The 25285-nt window shown below is 32.6% G+C and overlaps 1 protein-coding gene across 1 annotated transcript in view; it reads left to right on the top strand.

The window, feature by feature from the left end:
• LOC148624174 (uncharacterized) overlaps nt 1-25285 on the top strand; it is a 32257-nt gene that overhangs the window by 397 nt on the left and 6575 nt on the right. The window lies entirely within an intron of this gene.

Consider the following 25285-nt stretch of genomic DNA (forward strand, 5'->3'; position numbering starts at 1 on the left):
GTGTTTCTAATCATCTCATGCACATTTGTGTGCATAGAAAATACTTGTAAAATCATGTATTCATATTCGGATTAAGGGTGATATTACAATATTGTAAAAGAGTCCCATAAGTGAATAATAAAAACGAAGAAATAATTGAAAAAATACACTTTCCTACTAGTAAAATAATCATCTTGTAATTTTCAAACATATTATGAGAAAATTATGAATATAAGTCTGATAAGATAAATAGTGAAATAAGATTATCGCTATGTAGATATAGTCATATACATATTTTTCTTGATTTCAGTTTCAAAATATCACCCTTAGTGTTATGTACAACACACTTTTCATTCTTCCATTTACATATTTTACTATTTTAACACGCACAATATCTCAAAGAACACAATTTCTAGACCATCCAGATTATTGTCATGTAACTAGATCCAAGAACTTCTTTGTTTTAGGACCGCCAGCACTTTAATATCATAGAATATGGTTTCTTAGAACATGCAAAGGAAACAAATATAACAAAAGAAAATATACTTCAAATACCACTGCCAGACAAGTCTGCCTACAGTTCGTGTTCTTGTTTTCTTTCAAACCAAATGACAAATATGCTTCTTTAAAATGGCTTTCCAACGACGTTTACCCTATGTCACACTGGTAAATTAGTAAAGACAAACATGCCTTTTCTGATAGCCAAACTTATTTAAAACACAAACAATGGAAATTCTAACAACTTTAAGAAAGAAACCCCATAAAGTTTTGTGGTAGATTGTAAAAATAAATTTGTTTTAAGTGAGAATCACGAGTAACACTGGTGAACAAAATCTGAAACGAAAAATGTATATTCTAATGTAGAATTTATTGAATAGTTTAGGGTGCTAATTTTCTTTCTAGAGTTGATCTCGGGAAGTGTTTTGTTTCAGAAGAATGGCTTCTATCAAAAGATAAGAATTCTCGTTCGTATAAACGTAGCTATATAGGTTAACCAATGTCACAATGTGTCACCCGATATTGGCGATGGTGTTTTTTCTCTTTTCAAAGGGCCCAAGAATTTTTGTATAGGGCCCTGTATTATGTTTATTCATCTTTTTATTAAAGGATATATTCTACTTATAGTTAATTTGTCACAGTGTTAGTAGAAATTGTGTTGTCGGAGAAAGGGAACAACTCGTTAGGCGTTGACTTGATAAAATTGCTGTTCCGTATTCTCGGTACATTGATCAATCGATATATGTCTTTACTTTTTAGTTCCATCGTATCCTGATAAATCTTCGTTTAAAAAAAATACCCCCTCCACAAGAGCCCCAAACGTCTGCCCTTTGATATCTTCTGTCTGCATGTCAGACAACCCTAATGCATGTCACTGACATTATTCGTGTGACGCTGCACAATTTTCCAGGTTAAAGTTTACCTTCACTACACAATATATGCATATATATGCATGATAGTGTGCATATGGTTAAAACAGACAGGGAAGATTATTTGAATATACGTCTGGGATTTTAACTATAGCTTGATCGTTGAAATGATATTTTCTGTGTAAAATCATAATATCATCTTCAACCCATTGACTGGAATACTGAATTTTGATCAAATGGATGTATATTTAAAGAGACGGAATATGAATGATCTTTATTTAGAGCGTGTATGTGTTTGTTTACAATTGATAGTTGTGCAAGTGTTGTGCAGTAGTATTTGCATTGTGGGAATTTGTTGTGGCGCATTCTTTTCACGATTGTAGGGGTGTGAAGGGGTGGGCATAGTCTACTATTTTCAGAATCAATAAAAAGTTAATGAAGTAATAACACAATTTCCGATTACAAATTTCCTCTTATTTAGTTTTTATTTATATCTTTAATTTGATATTTTTGGATTGTACGCACTCATTTATACCTCAGAAAGTCGTAATCAACCCTGTTGTAAATAATTGATGGAATAGTGACACGATACAGAAATCGACGATTATTATAATTGCTGGAAATTTGAGAATGACTAAACATATGGAAAATGTTGATTGATATAGAAAGTAGCATAAACTTTCACCAGTAAACTGGTATAATTTGAAATAAATGTTAAAGGTAATGTTACTAGAATGCAATTTTTTGGCTTAAAAACTTTTTTTATAAACAGATGGCAATATTTTATCATTTAACTATTAATTATAACATTGAGTGCCAGCCTTGTATATAAAGCCACATCAAGCAAATAAAGTTTTAACATGTATGCCAAACCTTTTCATGCCATATTATACTAACTATGTGACATAAAAAAAGGAATGTCGAAGACAATTACAAGAACAAAGAACGGTTTCTGGAATAGCTAATGTACATACAATACATACATTAATAATATGATTCTGGATCTACTATTGAAAGATCTAGATCTCTGTGATCGAAATGTCTAATCTGTTCTGACTGCATTGTTGAATCAACATTAGTAATGGTTTAAAGGAACTTCATTTTGATGTAATGTCACTGCCCCATCCACACATAAACCTATGGATATAGATTTATATGTGATGTTGGGAGAAATTGATGAATAAGTTCTTTGCTATTTATCTGTTTAAACTGTCCACTTAAGTTTAACCTTAAATATATTTTCGTACACCGCCTTATACTGCTGAGGCAAAGATCTTCCCGGTGGTTTTCGCTTTTTATTATTATAAATAAGGATTTTGGAGGCTTGGCCAGGTAATCAGTTTCAACAACATTCCAGATTGGTACCGGTAGTGTATTTCACCATCTTCTATGTGTGTGCCTATAGTACATAAACTTCTGCTAACATGTAGCCTTCGGTAATTCCTACATCTGTTGTCGGGTTTACCAACGGAGTTGACAGTTCTTCCAAGGACTTGATATACTCACAAATAGTATTTAGTCTATCCAATAAGAGAAACCCAGATATTGTACGCTTATTATTATAAATACCGGTATTTTTCCCTGAAGTTGGACATTGTCGAGAATAAGCCCTGAACATTTTTTTAAATATTTTTTTTTGCATGAAGTGGGACATTGTCGAGAATAACACATGGTCACTTTTTACAGAAATTTGTGATTGTCGCATTGAAATTAGATAACAATCAATAAGCATACTTTCTAAGTGCAACAAAGATTGAGATAACGTAAATAAGCTGTACTGTTTATAGATAGTTTATTCTGCTACTTGATAAACTGAAATGTACTAGTTTTACTAAAAGTACTACTGATTTGTATTATGTGCAAAGATCATTAAGGTCATTTTTGTCTGTCAATATTTTCGTTTTTCATTATTACTTAAAAAAATAAATATAAAAAAATAGTAAAAATAATGTGTTTTATGGTTATTCACGTTTAGTACAACTTTGTTTTATAGTAACCTTTACATCCTTTAAATTGTTAAACCCCTAATATTATACAATTAGCTACAACCTACTTGTACTAGAACATCGACCCAAAACTGAAATTTGCTGCCTCATAAACTTACACATACCATGTCATGTCATTGTATATACGCAAGCTGTATTTCATTCCAAGGACAATTTATTAGTGTGAAAAGTTTGCCATCAGGTTACAAACTAACAATTTACCACGTTATACGGGAGATTATGTTGTTTTCATCTAAAAAAGTACTTCATGTATAGATTTTTCAGAATTTTGGAATATTTTGTATAAATGTTGTCTCTGTTTGATAAATAAATAAGGTCCCTTTATGACTTGTGACAATACTGAACTACCAATAGACTTCAGTTAGATCGTATAGTTTGTAACTTATTTAGGCCTTTTTTTCTGGCTTTATATGTGGTATTTCTCATGTTATCACTTTAATTCATATAAAATATTAAATATTGTCACCATCCCTCAAATAAATCTGTTTAATATGACGTTTTACTTAAACTAATTCTAATTCGTTTTTACGAATGTTTGTTCTATCAGTGGTATATTGTTTCCATTTTGATTACCAAATAATTTCAGATTTGATTTTACAAACTTGAACAGTTACATTGCGAAACAAATCGACATTTTAAAGATATCTATACAGACATTGCTACTCATAACCCATTCTCTTCAATGTCGCTTCCTCTACTAGACTCGATACCCAGACCTGCCAGGGATGTTGATGATTTTATGTTTACCTTTCTTTATCCTGGTTAAGTTCCAGTGATATACTCTACGAAGATAGAAATAAATAGTTAAGAGTCACAAGAAAAATCTCAGTTTATTACAACAACGAAAACCAAAACCACGGTAATAGCCTCTGAACTGTGTATACAATAAGTTTTTTCTTGTAAATTTAGCAATTGACTTTCGGTCAAAATCTGCAAATGAGATTCTCGAACGGAAGGTGGTCACAAAAGTGTTTGAAGCGACACAATACTGCTGAATTATTTGCTCTTACTTTAAAAAATTACAGGAAGGCATGAACTAGAATAGACCAGCGTTAACAGCGGAGTGACCAAAAATATCTCCACATTTTAGTTATATTAGCGACAATGAAATTCATATGTTTCTTTTTGATAAAAAATAAAAGTCAAATTTTCCCACATAAGAAGTAACGATACTCGATGGAAGTTCATATATGAAAGACTGATTATGTTATATTTCTGGATAGCTTTTAGATTGTTAATTTTTTGTTGAAAGAAACAAATGGTTATTCCTCATATCATCTTCTACATGCCTATAATTCATAATAGAGAGAATGACAGAGAACATCTCTTACTGTTCATATTTTCTTCAGTTAACCGGAGAACTGTTTCATAACAAGAACCTTAGCTTGATTGACTGACTTGTCGATAACTGCGTATGATTATTTACTATGCACGTCGAATTCGAAAGACGGACATCCTTTTTCTCAGTGTTTTGCAGAAAAAAAAAATTCCATGGAATAATGAAACTGAACAGAGAGAAGAAAAACTCTTTGGAATCACATACTGCAGACTTAGGTATATTAACCCGCCAATCGAGAAGGAAAAAAAAAACATAAATGACAGATCACAATCAATTCATATTTAGAAGAATACTCCATAAAATGCTCGTTTTTTGAAGAAGTATCCGCCAATTTTATTTTTGTGTGTGCGTGTGTGTTTGTCTTGAAGTATCGCATTAAAATCAAAATCATTGATTATTGTGTAAAAGTAGTTTAGAAAAAAAATGTACTAAAACAAAAATATTTTTGTTAAGTAAACTTTCTAGAATTGATAAAAACTCGCTGGATATCAGTAAGGTTCTCTTTCCCAGTGTTGATCAATATTTAGCAAACATTTGAGGATTTTTACAACTTGAAAACTCATCCAATACAAACGAAGCCATTTGCAGCTTTATTCCATCATAGTTTTGAATTTCGTTTTCTCCCTTCATGAATTTTGATTGACATAACATTTACAATCTTCTCCATAAAAGCATGCTCACGTGCTCGCGCCACGAACACTTTTTTCCAAATTTTGGTTATAGATAGATAATGAATAGAGAAAATACATGGTTACTTTCTATCAAATTATAATACAATAACAGTTTTAAAAAACAAAAATTTAGTTGAAAAAGAAAACAAAAGCCAAATTTATAAAAGTAAAGCCAGGAACATTGCATTATGTGAACACGTGCGTCAGTCATGACAAATCGAAACTACTCAGCCTTTCTCTTTATGTAATGGTCGAGAAGTTCCGAACTGGCCGAATGATAACCGCACTCGTCGCAACTTCGGCTGAGTCCGTACCCTCCTCATACCTCGTCTGTATTACGTCAGCTGCCATTGGAACTACTTTGGGAAATCTTCTATGTAGAGGTATTTAATGTTCATTTAAAGATGGATGCGCCCATAATATGGATTTGAAATTGGAAAATGTGTGCTTATAAATATAAACATGTCGTTTTCTAAGATAATTAAGTTAACTTTTAAAATTCTATTTTTACGGATATGTACGTCTTATTGATAGAGCGCATCGTACACCCTATGGCTAGGTCAAGCGAGCCATATTTCTAATGGTCATAGGTGACGCGGTCAACTTCCGGCGAATAAATGTAGCGCGTAGACACATATCAAATCCCGTATCACATCCGAGGGATTGAGGTAGAGTAGCGGAGTCACCCGAGGTTTGCCGATTGATGTTAACCGGTGTACTAGGTTTTGATTTTGTATGGAGTTGTATTTACTTTCTGTGACTCTTGAAATTTGTCGGGTCTGTGTTTTCCCTTAAAATTCTTCTTATCGTGTGTATTTTGTCAGGATACTTCAGTAACTAACAAACCGGTACACAGAACATTATAATACAAATTTATGAAGAAGATACGAAGATAAGATTTCTTAATAAAAAAAAAGAATTCAGAAAATATTTTATAAAATTTCTCCACCACTGCACATAAAATTTACATGTTAACATATGGCATTAAATTGCAAATCGTTGATCTTGTGTACACAAATTTAAATCATAGTGAATCTGAATCTCACTGTAAATGTTTGCCTTTACTCAGTTAATATTTCATAGTTGGAATGATTCCTAGAAGTGTTTGATATGTTCTAGCTTGTGTGTTTACACGCTTGTAATGATAGTACAAATTGTTTTGTCATAGCTTATTAATTTAGCACTAATATAAAATACAGTGTCGTAGTAAAGAAATGTCGAGTTTAAAGTGTATCTTACGGCTTCATTTTATTTAATATAAAACTTGTAAACATATCAATATTATACTTAAATAGTGAGAATTTTTTTTACAATATTTATAGAACAATAATTTGACTTCCCCTTATAAAGTCACTGGAGCGGATTAATAGATTTGAGAACTATTTCCATGTGGAAGACCACAGAGCCTAGGAAAAACGTATCACATAGGATCTTCCTGGTAATATTTCATAGATATTTTGTCAAATACGGACATGTCGCCTTCCTATCTTCACTGGAACTTTATCCATTTTATACTTCATAAACATATATTTCAAAAAACATATTTTCATTTTGAATTACACTTACATGGTAAAACATAAGAAGATGTTTTAATCCTACCATTGGTTTATACATAGAACACATGGAAACTGTCCTTCAGGACGGTTTTTCACAGAATGGGAATGGTTTTTTTTAATTTTAACCACCACTCTGAATACTCTGATGTTTTTTTTTCTTCGAGAGAATAAAGTAAATTGTTACATTTCTTCGAGTTAAACTAATGTGTACCACGTTTCAATGTTTTAATTACGTAAATGTAAAATTATGAGATAAGAGCACAAATGAGTTCTCACTTTAAACTCTTACAATAAATGATAAAGTGTCATAGGCAAGTGAGTAATGTCAGCTTTATCTAGTTTCCAGACACAGACACGGATAAAACCACACTGACTATATACATTGACAGGACAACATCATCATTTTAACCCACTTATTAGGAGACACTGTTGGGAATTTTCTTTGCATTTAACGTTTCATGTTATTTTCTTTATTTCATTGATTTACTCTATATATGGTAGACAACTTTTCATAATATTGACATTTGTCACCATATTATATCAGAAATTGGTAACGGTTAACAACAAAAGACATTTGTATTAAGCTTTTATGAATACACTGACACTAAAATATCATATACTTTTGTTTTCAAGTCCAAAGCAAGAAGTGACATTTTTTCTTAGCTTTTTACTAATGAAAGTTCATATCAAACTTTCATTCGATCGCATAAAACTTATTGAACTTAAGACACCTCTGTACGACTTGCGTGAAACGTGACACTCTCCATACCCATAGGTGTTCCATTACTACAATATATTTATTATTCTTATTGTGGTATTGGTTAATTCAATTATGATACATTTAAGTACGGAAACAAAATTTAGTCGTCAGATTAACACGAAATTGTCAGAAAATGTTTCTAATATAGTAGGCAATAAAACATATTAATAATTCAGAATCTATTTATAAATAGTTTTTTTTCTGACTGCGCAATGCAACTGATACTAAATATTTATTATATAACTTTTATTCAATAATGGTGTCAATCAGACAATATAAACCTCCAATCTGTTCTATGACATAATGTAGTCCCGTGTAGGAGTTTACTATATATTCATTCATAAGAGTTCTATGCGTCCTGTAATACAGAAAATTGAAGAATCAAATGACCAGTTCGGTCTATATCTGGAGATTTCCCCTTATTTCAGGATTTCCCGTGTCTACCTGAATAATATATGCAAATGATTACTAATGATACGTTTTTCTGCTAATTAAAATCGATCAGCTATCCTCTATCTAAATATCAGTGTGTGATATGAAGGTTTTCCATTTTTCTTTTTCAGTTTTTTTTCTTTTTTCTTTCTTTTTCTTTTTTTTTTTTGGCTTACACTTACTGTCTTATTTTTATGGGACCAGTGTTCTGTACGCAAGTGCCAAAATAGATATTGAGCGATAACAATCTTTTAATGGGTTAATTGTTTGTGCCAACAGTGATAGTTATATCCATCACGAACAAAATTAGATACAAACCTGTCTGTCTGTTTGCCCGTCTGTGCGTTCGTCTTCCGACTTTTCTCTTCAGCACAACTCTTCTTAGCCGCTTTATAAATTTTGACAATTTGTTACGAAGATTAGACATCATATCCATATATTTGCATGAAGATAATTGTTTCCAAGGCAAGCAGTGGGAGATAATCCAACCAGTAAAGAGACAAGTAGCCTTGTAAGTGCATCACTAAAACCGCACACGAAATTTTGATGAAAATTGATTGAAAAGGTGAAGTATTTTATATAAATGTGCAGGGTTGAAGATTGACGATACCCAATGCCATGTGACTACAAAGAGGATTATCCAAATTAAGGGTTTGTGATTGAAATATACTTTGAGCTGGTTATTCTTTTTGTGAGTTTGCTCACAGTATTTCTAAGTCGCTACTAAGCCCTTTCAACCAGGGGCTAGTTCAGTGTAACAATAATTCATTTACTAAAGCACTTAGAGAAAATATGTAGATTTGATTGTGAAGTCTTGTGCTAAATTGCTTTAATTAGCAATGTAAGGAAAAAGAATGGATATGGTGAAGCGCAACAAAAGCACCAGCGTATTGCCTAAATCGAAACCAGAAAATAACTGCTGATAGGCCTACCAAAGTGCAAACAATTCAAGACCAAACCTAAGGTCATTTAACAATGGGACAGTTCAGATTTAGTATTTCAAAAATCTACTAATACTTTTGAGAGAGAAAAGAGAATGTCTGACGTGTTATGGAGGGGATTCTGGACATGTTTAACACGTATCATTCACGCTGTCGGTAAGTGAACCACTGGTACGGTTTAATTGCTTTAAAATGAGTTGCTGTAACCAAAACAAGTAGAAATAAAGCCTGTCTTGTCCCACTCAGTCACTAATTATTTTAAAACAGCATTTAAGTAACTTAATGTTGGGAAACAGACGGAGTTACTTGACACAGACGGTTGACACTACACACCTTCTTGGGGACAATAGTGATTCCGTTTGTTTCAAAGATAAGCTAATTATTGGAGTTTACATAAGGCCCAATGCAACAATAAGACTCGACGGTAGACGTGATGACTTATCTTTTGGTTTAAGGAAATATTATCGAGGATAATCATAATGATGATGTCGTCTTTTTAATGATGAAAAGAGCAGGTCTGACTTCGTATCAAGCTCTCATAAGCCACCGAATCTAAAAATTAAATTGACAATAATCTTAGGCTTTTCGTCAACAGAAGACATATTTACCCACTACGGCAAAATTTAATCGGCTTCTGTAAGAGACTACCAATAGTTCTTCATTGTATAAAGGACTTCTGCATGACGAGTAAATGGTGGAATGGAATTCTTTAAAATATCTTCCTAGTGATGAGGTAAAATGTTTTGTTAGTGCTCAAATATTATATCAATTTCTATTCCGTAACTTTTGAGGGGCTTTAGGTGACTTTGTTTTAACTCACTTGGACCAAAGGTCGTCACTTTGCGTCCGTCGTCCATAATTTTTTTCACATTTTGCTTAACTACATGAAAACCCCTTGACAAATTTTAACCAAACTTGGCGAAAATGGTGTACGCAAAATCTTTTTACAAATGATCCATTTTTGGTTCCATTTGCTCAAACAAGATGACCGTCAGGCTACCTAAGATTCTGATTGACCAATTCAAGATCAACTCCTCTGAAACCACAGGTGCCAATGCTTTGAAATGTTTGATGGCCTCAATTCCCTTCACAAACAGTCCACTTTTCGTGTGGCTCAGATGCTTATCGGGTGGCTGTGGCTATGGCTAAATTTCCTTAAAAACCCTATGGGAAAGACATTTTGGCATATGTGTGTGCCTTTACTTCACCAATGGTGATCACACTTGGCAGAAATAATAAAAGGGACAACTTTAACATGTATAAAATTTTGGTTCCGCTTGATGAAACAAAATGGACTCTAGAGGCTTGAATGGTGTGCCTCAACTGTTCAGGTTCGTATCGAGCAGCACCGTGCAAAGCATTAAATGGTTTTGGTTTAGTTACGGTTTTTTGTTTGGGAATTAAGATCGAACTTATGTGTCAGTCTTTTTGCTGAAGTGGTGGGTCGAGTGAAACGAAAAACAAAAATGAGTGATTTTGAGTTCATCCTTGGTTGTTAACCTCTGATTGGGTTGAAAATAGTTTTTTTTTCAAGTGTAGAGCATTGCTTCATAGTTCTGATGCAAGTATAATCTGCAATATACGAAATAAATTTGGAGGCTTGACAAAACCAACGGATGACCATAACAATTGTGCATAGTTGAAAATTTTGTTTTAAAAAGTAGGGTGTTATAGTAAGTGAGTGTTGAGTTTTTATCTGCGTCACCAACGATGGGAGTAGGTCTAGTAGCCGCTACACTCCACCCGTCCGTCACGCTAAGAGGGTATCCATTTTGTGTAATCTGTAAATCAATAAATATTGAACCAATTTTATTCCAACTTTGCACAGTGTAAATGTTGTTTTCTGTTTTGTATATTTTTATGCATATTTCAGAGTAAGTGTCAGTTCCTAAGCTTGTGATATCTTTGAAAATGTACCAATAGATGCCATACCACAAAAGTAGGGTTGGGATTGGTTTTGGGAATTGTGTCTGGAACCATTCAGAAAAAATGGACGAAATATGGACGAAATAGCGACCATTACGATTTCGATAAAATTTTTATCTGTATCAAATACTTAATCGCAATCCAAATTCTGAGCTGTATCAGGCTTGAATAGTGTGTCCCAATTGTTAAAGGTTTTGATCTCAGTGGTCGTATCAAGCTACACCCAGCGAAGCATTTTATTAGCGCCCATTTTGTTAATATTAGTCTCGTACTGTAATGTGTCAATAGTTTTAAGATATACTCATCAGTTCGCTTGTCATTAAGCATCATTCACTTGTCCAGATTAGATATGACCTGATACTTTTGTTCATAGTAATGATGAGTTTAGATTCAGTTAGAATTATTGATTGCATGAGATTGCATTTAATCGGCTATTTTTTCCTTCTATCTTATTACAGTCATAGCGTTTTTTGTTTTTTTTTGTTTTGTTTTTTTTTTTTTTTTGGGGGGGGGGCATTGTAGTGTTATGTGAAATACTATTAGATTGCTGGTGATTTTTTTAACTGGACACTTAACACCGGATCATGCAGACATACAAAATGATAATAAAAACATATACTATATAAAAAAAGTAATTGAAACATTAACATGCATGTGTTGTTGGTGTTAAAGCTGGGGACTGAGGACACATAATTTAGTTTATTGATGCACTTGACCCAGATTCAGTTTTATGCCAAGTTCAGAAAAGTTTTTTTTTAAGTATTCATGTAAATATTTTGTAAAATGTACTGATCTGTAAGCGAAGCATAATTAATGAATTAATGCTTATTTTTTTTCTCTTATTTTCTTGCTAAAACATGATAAAATCTGTAAAGGAATAGGTTAATTGAAAACAAGATTTGGTCCTATAATATAGTGTAAATCAGAAAGCATATTATAAAACTAACTTATTGAATGTTAATTAAAGAGATGACTAATGAAACTAGGCAAAATTTTGTTCTTTTTTTATTTGTTTCAATTACATTTCATACAGCCTCATTATAATGATATTGTGGCAGTATTTTCCAGTAAAGAACTTAATGTGCTGTAAGATGTTTTATTAAAAAAAGAATCTAAGATTAGCAGCTGACTTGCATACTATATTGTAACATAACCGTTAGCTAGCGCAGCTCTTCGTATTGTGAAGTTCATCTTATTATACGACCGATACATTTGCAGTGGCAAAATTCAAAGTTTTTTCATAAAATTTAACTAGACAACTCAAGTATAATAGGAATATTGATCCTTACGTTAATACCCCCCCCCCCCACCACACACACACACACACACACACGCGCTATTTTCTATACCATAAAGGTTAGATTTGGGGGAGTATTGCCCGATTCGCTTTTTCTTGTTTTCATATAAATACGAAGGTTTTTTGGGGAGTTATTTACCCCGCTGCTTAGGAATAGGGGTCAAAATGGGACTCCGAAGCTAGCATTCTAAAAAGTTTAACTTTATAACTTAAGTATATGTCCTTGAACCGCTACGAAATTCTATCACAAAGTTCTTATGTCTGACTGCAAATTGTACGACCTAAAAATCACGACCCAAATTAAGAGCTGTATGAAGTTTTGAGTATTGTGCCCAATTTTTTCCCAACTGTTCGGGGTTTGACATCTATGGTCGTATCAAGCAGGGAAGAATTTTATTTTAACTCGAAGATACTAAAACTAAAACCTTGACTCAGTGATCTGCAAAAAATTAGTAAAGGATTAGAAATAAATGCAGTTTCTTTAAGGACCAGTATTAATTTTTATACGACCGCAAAAAAAAAAAAAAACAAATAAAAAAACAAAAATGCGGTCGTATATTGGTATAGCGCTGTCGTCGTCGTCCGTATACACTTGGTTTTCATGTGATAACTTGAGTATTAGCAGACTGATCTTTAATAAAATTCTATAACAAGGCTTCAAACAACAAAGGGAAGGTTGGTATTGATTTTGGGATTACAGAATTAGGGGCCAACAAATATTTCATAGAATTCAACTACTAAACTCCAGTAAAAGCATAGGAATGCCAGTGTTTCACAAATTCTCTTCCACAATAGTCAAATTTTGATTGATTTTGGGGTGAAGACTTGAACTTTTCAGAAAAAAGGGGCCTAAAAGGGGACTAGAAGCAAGCATTTTCCTGATGTCAAGACAATAACTTGTTTAATTTTGGTCCAATTTCGATTCCTTTTGAAAATCCGTGCCTGCGTTTGTCAATCAGATTTTAGATACATTTCACTATTTTTGAGTTTTAAAGGGTCAAATGGGCAACACCCCAAAAAATCGACTTTTTAGCTCACCTTGCCCTAAACTACTACTGAGCGGAAATATATGAAACTTTGCACAGATGTTCATTAGGGTATCTTGCACAAAATGTATTTATATTTTGGTCCGTCAAATAGTATGGCCATCGTAGCTAAATATAGAACAAAGGGTTCAGACCATATGTTATGAGTTATATTTACAAGACCGTAGCAGATGGAAGAAGTCGGAGACATTCGTGGCTCTTTGGCTTGATGAGATCTATCTTCGCTGAATTACCGATTTTTGAGTTATTGCCCTTTTTATGCTATTTTTCCGTATTTCCGTTTTATTCATTTGAAAAGTATAGTAGTTAGATAGACAATTAAACTGTAGAAAGAATATTAGGACAAGATCCATCATTGGTGCAAATTGCAGAAACATTGGTCCTGTATTCTTGGAGTTATGAATCTTGAAAGGGTCATTTTTAACGCTTTTCCGACTTTTGCACGTTATTTAGAAAATGATAGCAGATTGATGATTAATAAAAAAAAATAAAAATACGTAAAAGCATAATAAGATCTATCTTTGGTGCAAATTTCAGTAAAAATTTTCCAGTGTTTGCCGATTATTTAGAGAACGATAACAGATTGAAGTTTAATGTAAATTGAAAAAAAAAATAAGCAGAAAAAGATCTATCCTTGGTGCAAATTTAAACTCTGTTGACTTTTATTGGAGAAAAGTGTTCTTTTTTGACGATTTTTCCAGTTTTTGCGTGTTATTTAAAAAAAAAAATCTTCTCTGAAACTACTTCACAGATTTCTTTGAAAGTATACAGGAATAGTCTATATCATGTTGGATATAAACGATCCTCATAATAGGAGATCCGATAAAAACATGACCACCGTTACTAAAAATAGAACTTAAGGGTCAAAATGCAATTTTACCCAGTTTTTGCATTGACTATTATAAAATCATGAACATTAAAGCTATTTTAAAGTAAACATGATATCCACAGTTGATTTGAAGCAAAATTGCTGCCTTTTCCCCGCCTTTTTTTACTTTCTGGGATTTCAATGATATTTGGTTTAATCAGGAAGTCTGGTGTCCTGAGTTGAATGGTGATGACAAGCATTTGTTCATTTTCAAAATGGCTGCTATTTTCCCCGCCTATTTTTTACTTGCTCAGATTTCATAGATATTTGGTTTCATAGGAGACATGATATCCTGAGTTGAATGGTGATGGCGAAACTTTGTTCTAGATGATCATTTTAAAGATTCCGGCTCTTTAGTGCCTCTAATTTATTTTTAGTTCGATTTCGATATGACCACTGCGGTCGTATCATACTGCGTTTGGCGGAGCCCTCTATTAAAATTATTCGTTGGTTTTTAAATTCAGGGCAAAATTCAAGCAGCCTAATGTCCTCTATCTTTTGAATACCGTTTTCTGTTTTGTGTCTGCTGTTTCCAGTTTATTTCCCTCCCTTTTCTGCAGTATTACACTTATTACACAATCAATCCGCTTGATTTTAAAGTATCCAGTTTCAGATTGAAATTGAACTAAGCATTCATTGTTTTCAACTGCTCTTGAGTGTCAATTAATTATTTAAATTTCTCCTCTCAGTTACCTGTTATATGATGCTGGAGACCAATATTTTGGGTTTCCCAAATGGAGTACAATGTCCAGTGTTTGCATACTCAGCAACTAACCTTGTCATGATAATTCTATTTTCAATCAGTTTTACAATGCAACACATAAGTCACTCTGTACATAATTGATTCAATGCAAATCCTGTAATCCGTTTCAGCAAATGCGGTGCCATCTCCGTCAACTACAATTGTTTTAATGGGTAGTTTTAGTAAAATCTATTAGAAGCTGGAGGGGATTTTATTATCTTTTGGATTTAAGTAAGAAATGGGAGAGGGATTTTATATTCTTTGGATTTAAGTAAGAATTGGGAGGGGGGTTTATATTGTTTGGATTTAAGTAAGAAATGAGGGTATATTTTATTATCCTTTGGATTTGAATATGAAATGAGAGGGGGGATATTTTATTATCTTTTGGATTTAAGTTAGAACTTATACGGATACCATAACACTATCTGCCCCTCAAAAATGCATTGAGGTTCTGTACATATATATTAAAGACTATCACCTGTTTTACTTGCATACATTATCTCCTTAAAGTAAGTAATATCTTTATCTTCTTGGTAATATATATTTTTGTTTGCATCAGTTTTGACAATTTATTGTAGATTTGAATCGTATTTTGTCAGACCAGTAAATATATCGCTTTTTATTGGATGATGGCTTAAATCTATGATTTTAATACACTTTTCAACGGTATGTTTGGTTTCGGATTAAAAAATTTCGACATTTCGAGAGCCAACTGAAGTCGTTCAGTATGCTTTTTAAGCCAATAAAAATGAGATATTGGCAGGCTTTATGTCCGTTCATAGTTTTTATATGTTGAAGGCATTTCTAACAGCAGACGATTCTATTTGAATACCGATTTCCTTGTTTTCCGAACCATGTACGCAATATACTTCGAACAGCATACAAATTCTTGTTTTCTGTTGGATTTTATACTGTTAAATGAGGGAATATTAAGAATGCGACGTAACTTTTAACCACCTGTCAATTGACCTGTTAAGCGTAACTCATTTTTCAAAGTGATCATGGAATACAGACTTGTTACTACACGTACAATCTTTACTAGTGCAGATTCAATTTACAACGGCACGATTTTTTTATCTGGTCATTTTATCTCGTATATCATCTTCCAACTTCTTTTAGTTCTCGTGTTCTTGTTTGTACTAAATATTGGATATAACTTTGAATCTCTACGGTCCACAGTCACATGTGTCCCCATTTATTTTATTACATGAAAATCATTAAAAAGGCGAGATGACTTAAGTAAGTCATGGAATGAAAGGAGAAGAGAGTGTGTTTATTGTTAGTGTGTACCTTTCTTTTTTCGTGAATGAATTTTGTTTGTTTGTTTTTTTTTTGTAGTTTGCGGTAAAAATTTAATGTTTGTTTTCGCACACGCGGGAGACGTTTTTCCCTTGTCCAACGGTAACTGCATCCATTCTGGTCACTTGGAATGGAACTATTTTTTTTTACATTCGTTTAAATAAGTCTTCCGATGAACGACTCTAGAAAAGTATTTGGTCACCAACGGTGAAAGTGGGTCTTGTAGACGTTGGATTCCGTCCATCAATCATGTTTTTGGGGTACTTCCGTTGGGCAATATATAACTCAAAAGGTATTATACCAATACTATTGAAATTTTACACAGTATTTATGAAGTGCATATTATATAATGGTGAAATTTGACAAATGTTTTCTTACATTTTTAGCATGTTTATGACCTTTTGGCCACTTTATGTTGTCAAGGGTACCAACTTTGTGTAATTTGCACCACAAAAAAATATTAAACTTTGCACAGAGTTCATATACATGTTGAAGATGTGCACCTCTTATTTTGGGCACATTAGTTTATTGTTTTATATTGAAGATGTACTGTGAGGATGACGCAGGTCCAGACATGGATGTGTCTTGTCCGTGTACATGTCTAGTCCAGGTTTTTATGGGAAATTTCTTTTTTAAATATCGTTAAAGACGTTGATGTGTACAAACAGGAATTTCATTCCAATAGTTTTTTTTTCTTGAATTTGCAGTGTGTTTTACAAAGTTTTTTTTTATTTCAAGCACCAGAGTATATGGTTCGATCGGTGAAATTCTCCTTCATTTTTTGTTTATTGGTTCAAGCATATTTTATAATTTGAGATTGTGATTGTCACGATTTTTTCCTACAATTTATTTGTCTTTTTTATTTGATGATGACATGGTTAGTTGGTATTAACAAAATGTTCACACGAACCATAGTACTTTTAGTATATGCACGTTTTTCCAGACACATTTTCATTCTTTGAATACTGTCTGTGCATTGTTATGTATTGAAAAATTGCGATAATAAACCTTTTTGTATTCGACTCACATTATAACCCACTTTAGCACACATAAATAATCACAGTGATCCCTTAAAAATTATTTACCTATGCAAAGTCCTATTTGCCGCTTATTGTATCTGTAAATTCGTCATTTCTTTCGATATTAAACCATAGTAGAACATGTTCCACCACACGTCACACTATTGCTTTTAAACTTTTTTTTAACGTCATAACAGCTGATTCACTAGAAAAAAATAGAAGTAGAAGAAACAGCCGCGAGAAGGGAAATCAACTGACAAACGTAGAACGATGAGGAAATGCGTGGATAAAATAATGCTGGGTACGATCGAGGGGGGAATCCATGGATAAAATAATGCCGGGTATGCCGAAGGTACAACGAGGGAGAAATCCATGGGCATAATAATGGCACCGTGTACGCCGAAGGTAGAATCTAAGGTACAACGAAGGTAGAAATCCATGGACAAATTAATACCGGGTAGGTCGAATGTATGTATAACGAGCGGAAAATCCATGGACAAATTAATACCGGGTAGGTCGAAGGTATGTATAACGAGGGGAAAATCCATGGACAAATTAATACCGGGTAGGTCGAATGTATGTATAACGAGCGGAAAATCCATGGACAAATTATTACCGGGTACACCTAACGGACAATAGACGTAGATCAAATCCTACAACTAAAGAAAAATATAAGGAGAGATAAAAAAATAAGCACGAACCCCGTGAAAGCCGGGATGATCTCCGGAATGATTGACAGTAGGAGTACACGCTTCAAAAGCTTCTTATTACGTTTTGGCATTTTGTGTGACAATGTTGCTGTATGTCAATCGACCAAAGCAAAATCTTGAAATTATATTCAAAACATTTTACTCATATGGGAGTATCTATTCTTTTCACCAAGGAATTATTTCTTATTTGACCCTATCCCCGCAAACGACGTTGTTTTTTTTTAAGCATAAGGATGTAGTAATCTTTAGTTTGCAGATTAACTCACAGCTTTATGATTGTTGACTTCAATGGTATTTACGAACATTTGTCGAAGATACTGTTTGTTCCTAATAATCAAACCATCTCAGTTTCTAATTTAAAAGAGCTCTTTAAAAATGTTTTGCAGCCTTGTTTTTTTTTTCTTCACTTTTCTTTTCTTTTGTTTTGTGGGGTTTATTTTGTCTTGTTTTGTTAAACGCTCATCATCGCCGTGTTCTTGTTTCCATCCGCAAGTGATGTAAATACGAAACTGTACATGCTATAATGTATGATGCAATGACTCACTGTCACCAACAATTAAGTTTATCGTATTTTTTTCTTCTACTGTCCTCTGAAGTTCGTGACTACGTTTTAGGTATACATTTGGACTGTTTTTGTTTGATATTGTTCAGGCTGCACCGAACTCTTACCTGCTTGCATTTTGTTGACATGTCACATAAGGTTTAGGTCAACATTAAAGGTACTAAGGCAGTGGTATTTTTAACTACTCGATAATTTGCTTGGATTTGTATAGGCATTGGCGTATATGTAATAACAAGTGTATGAATATAAACTTTTTTTGCTAATTTTTAGAGTATCTCTGGTTATAACTTATTGTAACTTACCACTTGTTTGTCTGAGCATATTTTCATTTGTAGAAGCCAATGATTTTTAAAGGCACTGAAAAATTTAAGTTATCAAAAAAGAAAAGCCTTTCATTTAGTTTCCTTTTAGATATTATGTTCCTGTATGAATCTACTTATATTTAATGCCATTAGGTTATGTTGCACTATAGATATCAGTTCTACTGTAAAATAATATTCTTCTTTTGACGAATTGATATATCCTGTCATGTTTTTTTCCTAGAGCCATTAGTATATAAATCCTTAACCCTACTGATTTTGTCCATGTGGAGATCCTTCGTTCTCGACAACGATTTCATATTAATTGTTGCGAGGTGCAACGGCCATGACATTTTGGACCTATTATAATTTTGATTGTTGCTCGAAAAACATTTTCAGTCATAGATACCAATGCGCAGATTGGTTTAATGGTGAGTGATTTTTTTTTTCAACAACTCAACTATAACGACTTCAAAATGAATCATTGTGTCTAACTCTTTCGTTGGTTTTGTTCTGTTATATTGTAAGATGGGAGAACCAGAAAAGGGTTTTGCCTGTAGTGTTCAGAAGTATTTCTATAATAATTGATCTTATTTAAAGACTATAGAAACAGGGTTTTTAACGTTTTAACAAGAATAAATATTCTAATTAATCAGTTATAAAAGTTAGTAAACTAACTTGATGATTGTAATTTTCGCGAATAAATCTAAGACCCAAGAGTCAAAAGGGACAAACACTATTAAAAAAAATAAATCGAATCTATTTAATTATTCATTTTTTAACCGTTTTAACAATTTTGATTAAGTATTACGCATCGTATACAAAAAATATTGAAATGTAACATATTTAAAAAAAAAAATATGTCATTGTAGACATCGGGCAGCGATATTAAACCTTCAAACAGAGAAATCATTCAAATTTTATTTGATGTATAAACAATCAATACACGTACTGCAGATGATTACTCGTATTAATACATGTGACACTTCCTGCGAAACATATGTCACATTAAAATTTTTAAAACTTTTTTTTGCACATCACTTCGATTTCTTGTTCGTTTTATCTCTTATTCATCAATGAAAACCAGAAACATGATCTATGTACAGTGCAAAAACGACGCAAGAAAGAAATTTCTCTCTGAAATGGTATGTAGTGGGTTTACCTTGCTTTACCGTAGACTACTGTGAATATTTGTAAAATTTATTTTGTCAAATTTGACATGCTTTACTTTATTGAAGATAAGGAAAAATATAATATATGTGTATACCTTGATCTGAAAATGTAATAAAATATTTATTTTTGGTGGTAAAGACCAAGATTTAGAAAAATGCAGGTGTCAGTTTTTTTACTCAAACAAAATTCGAAATTTAACAAATGAATATCATTAATTAAGATTATCTTTGAAATTTAAAAACAAAAACTATACATTAAACATTCTAACATGAAAAAAGCTTCTTTGGCTAATATCTCTGTATCAGTGTTTGTTGTGTTTACACAAGACAAGCATAAAGTTGTATATTATAATTGTTATAACACTGTGGGGGTAAATAGTGACAGGGGTGTTCGTCCTTCCGTCCGTACTTCTTTTCTTCTTTCCGTTACGCAGAGGGTATCCGTCTCTTATCCGTTACTCCTACTACACCACTGAATCGAATTTAATGAAATTTTCACAGAATCATTTATTACATGTTCCTATTGTGAACCTCCTATATAAGGAGAGGTAAAAAAAATAAGCACGAACCCCGTGAAAGCAGGGATGATCTCCGGAATGATTGACAGTAGGAGTACACGCTTCAAAAGCTTCTTATTACGTTTTGGCATTTTGTGTGACAATGTTGCTGTATGTCAATCGACCAAAGCAAAATCTTGAAATTATATTCAAAATATTTTACCCATATGGGAGTTTCTATTCTTTTCACCAAGGAATTATTTCTTATTTGACCCTAGCCCGGCAAATAAAGGGTTTCCCACTAAACGATGTTGTTTTTTTTTTTAAGCATAAGGATGTAGTAATCTTTAGTTTGCAGATTAACTCACAGCTTTATGATTGTTGACTTCAATGGTATTTACAAACATTTGTCGAAGATACTGTTTGTTCCTAATAATCAAACCATCTCAGTTTCTAATTTAAAAGAGCTCTTTAAAAATGTTTCGCAGCCTTGTTTTTTTTTTCTTCACTTTTCTTTTCTTTTGTTTTGTGGGTTTTATTTTGTCTTGTTTTGTTAAACGCTCATCATCGCCGTTGTGTTTGTTGTGTTTACACAAGACAAGCATAAAGTTGTATATTATAATTGTTATAACACTGTGGGGGTAAATAGTGACAGGGGTGTTCGTCCTTCCGTCCGTACTTCTTTTCTTCTTTCCGTTACGCAGAGGGTATCCGTCTCTTATCCGTTACTCCTACTACACCACTGAATCGAATTTAATGAAATTTTCACAGAATCATTTATTACATGTTCCTATTGTGAACCTCCTATTTTTTTTTATTTTGATCCAAATAAATGTTGAGGCCAAATGTTGCATGTTATCCAATGGGGGATTAGGGTATCAAGTCAGTGAATATTGGTTACATTTTTAGTTAGTGATGTTGCTGTGCGGTCTGTCATTTCAATAGAAAGTGTACATACCAGATTTGTTATAAGGAATTTTCTTTGAAAATTGTATTTTATTCGAAAAAAAGATCAAATTATACCCCTTCTAAGGATGTTAGTGACATTAGGTTTTACTTCTATCGTTATTACGTATGACCCATAACATTTTAGAACTCTTCATGGGATTATTTTCAAATATGGTGTGACTTAATGTACCGATTCGTGTGTTTTAGTTCAAGTGTCATTTTCTTTTTTCGCTTACCGAACATCCTCGTTTGAATTTTAGGGGTAGAGGTGACATTAGTGCCCCAATGATATATTTCTTCTATTTAGAAATTATTTGCATAGTAAAATTTAGTAATTAGGTTCATAACTAAATTTAAAATTTGTGTCTGTTAGATATACTACGAGTCGCACTTAAGCCTTTCATATGTGTTTGTATTTAGATAATGTTCATAGACACACGTGTTGTTGATAAAGAACAAGGAAATGTGTTGTAATACTGTTGACATACAAGCAAGTCTCTCCTCATGACAGCATTTGATCGTAGAAAATGTTATACATTAATCAGTAAAAAATATATTAATATACCGTTACAGAAACAGGCATATTTATCAGATATCAAAACTTGATTCAAAGTAGTGCTAAATAACTAAGATCTTTTCTCTCTACTCATTAAACTGACGACCATTTTGCTAGAACAATGATCTTTCCTGTTAAAGAAAGATGTTTAGTAAAGTAAACTTCTTTTTAGGGTGACACATTATTTTTTTTTTAACCCACAATGTAGAATATATAAAGGCCGTGTTTGCTAAAAAGGTGGTCACAGTTTAGGAGTTTCATACAAAATAATTTTCCATGATTTTAAACGTGTGTCATTTTCTTATTGATTTAAACATGAAAAGCGTTCTTACAAATATCATTTGTCCATATGTATATTCTGTGAACATGTCGGTTTGTATTTAAAAGTCTCTGGGTTACATTGAATAAAAATAACAGTTAGACGTCGCGCACTAAGTTGACGACAACTGTAAACTGTACTATTCCAAGTAGTTTGATGCAATCGTGTTAAAATATTTTTGAAACGAAACATTCCTTTCATGATAAAGGAGCAAATATTAGTCGTTTTATTCCACAGCTCATTATGTTATTAACATTACTATCCATAAAGTATGAAAATATCAGCTGTAAAAATATCGTGAAACTTGTAACACTAAGTAACAATAAAAAAAGTTTTATACATATGACTTTTTCAAAACTCAATAGATTTCCCCCCATTTTGTATTATAGAATTTTGTGGATTCCGACTATGAGGTTATATGACATTCGCCACAAAAAAAAAATTTTAAAACGACCACGGAAGATATGTAATCGAAATGTTGTACGACACGCGTGTAAAGTAGATATTTGGACGATCAATATTGCAAAATGGAAGAATCGATGAGAAAATATGAATTATCACTATTTAAAAAGGGAGACAAATCTATTCCCTCAAACTATCGCCCAATATCGCTTATAAGTTGTGTGGGTAAAATTGTGGAAAGAATAGTTTATAAACATGTTCACAACCACCTCGTCAGTAATAGTTTAATCTATGAATACCAATCAGGGTTTCTACCGCGACACTCAACTGTGCATCAGCTATTAGAATTGTACAACACAGTACTGAACTTAATGGAGAAAAAGAATACAGCTGTTTCGTCTTGCGGCTTTTCCAAAGCTTTCGACAGGGTCTGGCATCGTGGTCTTTTGTTTAAATTAAAAAATCGTATGGTATTAAAGGAAAGTTATTAAACTGGTTCGAAAATTATCTTTCATGTAGAAAGCAAAAAGTAGTTAACAAATCTGCGTCTTCTTCCTTTGCCACTGTTCTAGCTGGAGTCCATCAGAGATCTGTACTGGGACCTTTGCTATATTCTTTATATATATATATATATAAATGATATCGGGGACAAATTATCTTCTCTAACTAGATTGTTTGCAGATGATACGTCTTTGGGTTACTCCAATTCCAGTCTTGAAGACATAAAGAAATGTAATTAATCACGATTTAAGAGAATTGAATGATTGGTCCTCTAAATGGCTTATATCATTTAACCCAGATAAAACTGAGATCACGCTGTTTTCTAATAATGAATTACAGGAGCCTTTTACTGTTTCATTTAATGGGGTTCAAATACAAAATACAACTACTCATAAGTAGCATTCTCTGATAATGGTAAATGGAATACTCACATTGATAACCTTATTCTAAGTGTATCCAAACACTTGTGTGTACTACGAAAATTAAAATTTAGATTAAGTAGAAAAAATCTCGACAAGTTATATTTTGTCTTTATACGCCCCATCTTAGAATATGCCAGTGAGGTCTGGGATAATTGTGGTATCACGTACTCTAACAAACTGGAAAAATTGCAATTAGAAGCCGCGAGGATAGTAACAGGTCTTCCTTTTTAAAACTTGACATTCCCCAATATTTTAATTACGGCCCTCGTAAATTAAATATCTGTTTGATCCAGCTACGATGTTCTGCGTTTTTCTTTAACTACGATTTACGCAGAGTCCATATTGTAGCTGATCCTGCGTGTAGTTGCGGTGCTCCAATTGAAAGTGTTTACCATTTTTTTCGAATACAAAAAATATACAGAAAACCGTATTACACTGTTCGAGAGTTTACGCTTAATTTCTTTAAGAATGGATGTTTCACTGCTTACCAGGGGCAGTACTGATCTAACGAACGAAGAAAATATACTTATTTTTGATAGTGTCTTCATATTTATTAAAAGGTCAAAAAGATTTCTGACCTAATATTATTATGGAGGTAAAACCAGTCACACAAGAACAGCGCATCCACCCGTCCACTTTATGTTTCTTTTCAATTTTGTACATATATTTCTGAAACTTTTGGTTTTTTTTTTGTTAATTATTTTTTCATTGTATTGGTGTTTTTTTTCATTGTACCGCTATTTTTCCTTTTTCTTTTCTTTGTTCTTCATTGTCTTGTAAAATCTAATTCAGAATTGCTTTATTAATATTCATAATGATTTTATGCGTGCCCTCAATGTTCTAATGTTCTTATATATGCATTGTATATTATTGATGGGAGAAGACTTCATAAGTTGGTAAAACTTGTGTCCTATCCCTTTTGTAGAGTTAACAAATAAAATTGTTGTAAACTAAACTAAACACTATTGCCAACCTCAAATTAACTTATATATTCTGAATGTGCATTACAATAGTTATTTAAAACTCTGCTAAATGTCGTTGATTCCATGATTCCGGCTGAACACCTTTAACTTTTATAAGTCCGGTTATTATGTTACAATTTTAAGAAATTACATTTTTAAGGCAATTTTCCGAGTAAGTGTCACGAATCAGTCACTTATTTTTTCCCTTTCAAAGGTCTCGGCATACATCTATTTCCATTCAGAAAACACATTATACTATTTTGTACTACAAAAGAAGTCGGTTCAACAATTTTGTTTCAAAATGTATGATAAAATAAGTGTCCAAAGTTTTTGTTACGCGTGTTTTCTGCAAAAAATAAATAAATAAATAAACTAAAATTGCATTACAAATAAAAATAAACCAACTGAAAAATAGAAATCAAGAGTATACGCGCTCATATTTGCACTCTTTAGAAAATTTCAAGTCCCTAAATTAAATTACTCCATGTACAGATGTTAACGTGGTGACAACATCAGTTTTTGTACCGGAAATATCTTGTTTCTATAAGGCAGGTTGGCTAAAATTTCAAACAGATAATAAATATTGACAATTTTAGATGAAAAGTAGGAACTTAAAAAAAGATGAAAAGATCAACAACTAATGTTCCTCATGAAGATCTGTTTGCTTATGTCAATCAACTTTCTGAT

Source organism: Perna viridis, chromosome 2 (genome assembly GCF_037379345.1).
Source record: "Perna viridis isolate PV_CMFRI_1.1 ecotype Kerala chromosome 2, ASM3737934v1, whole genome shotgun sequence".
Lineage (NCBI taxonomy): Eukaryota > Metazoa > Mollusca > Bivalvia > Mytilida > Mytilidae > Perna > Perna viridis.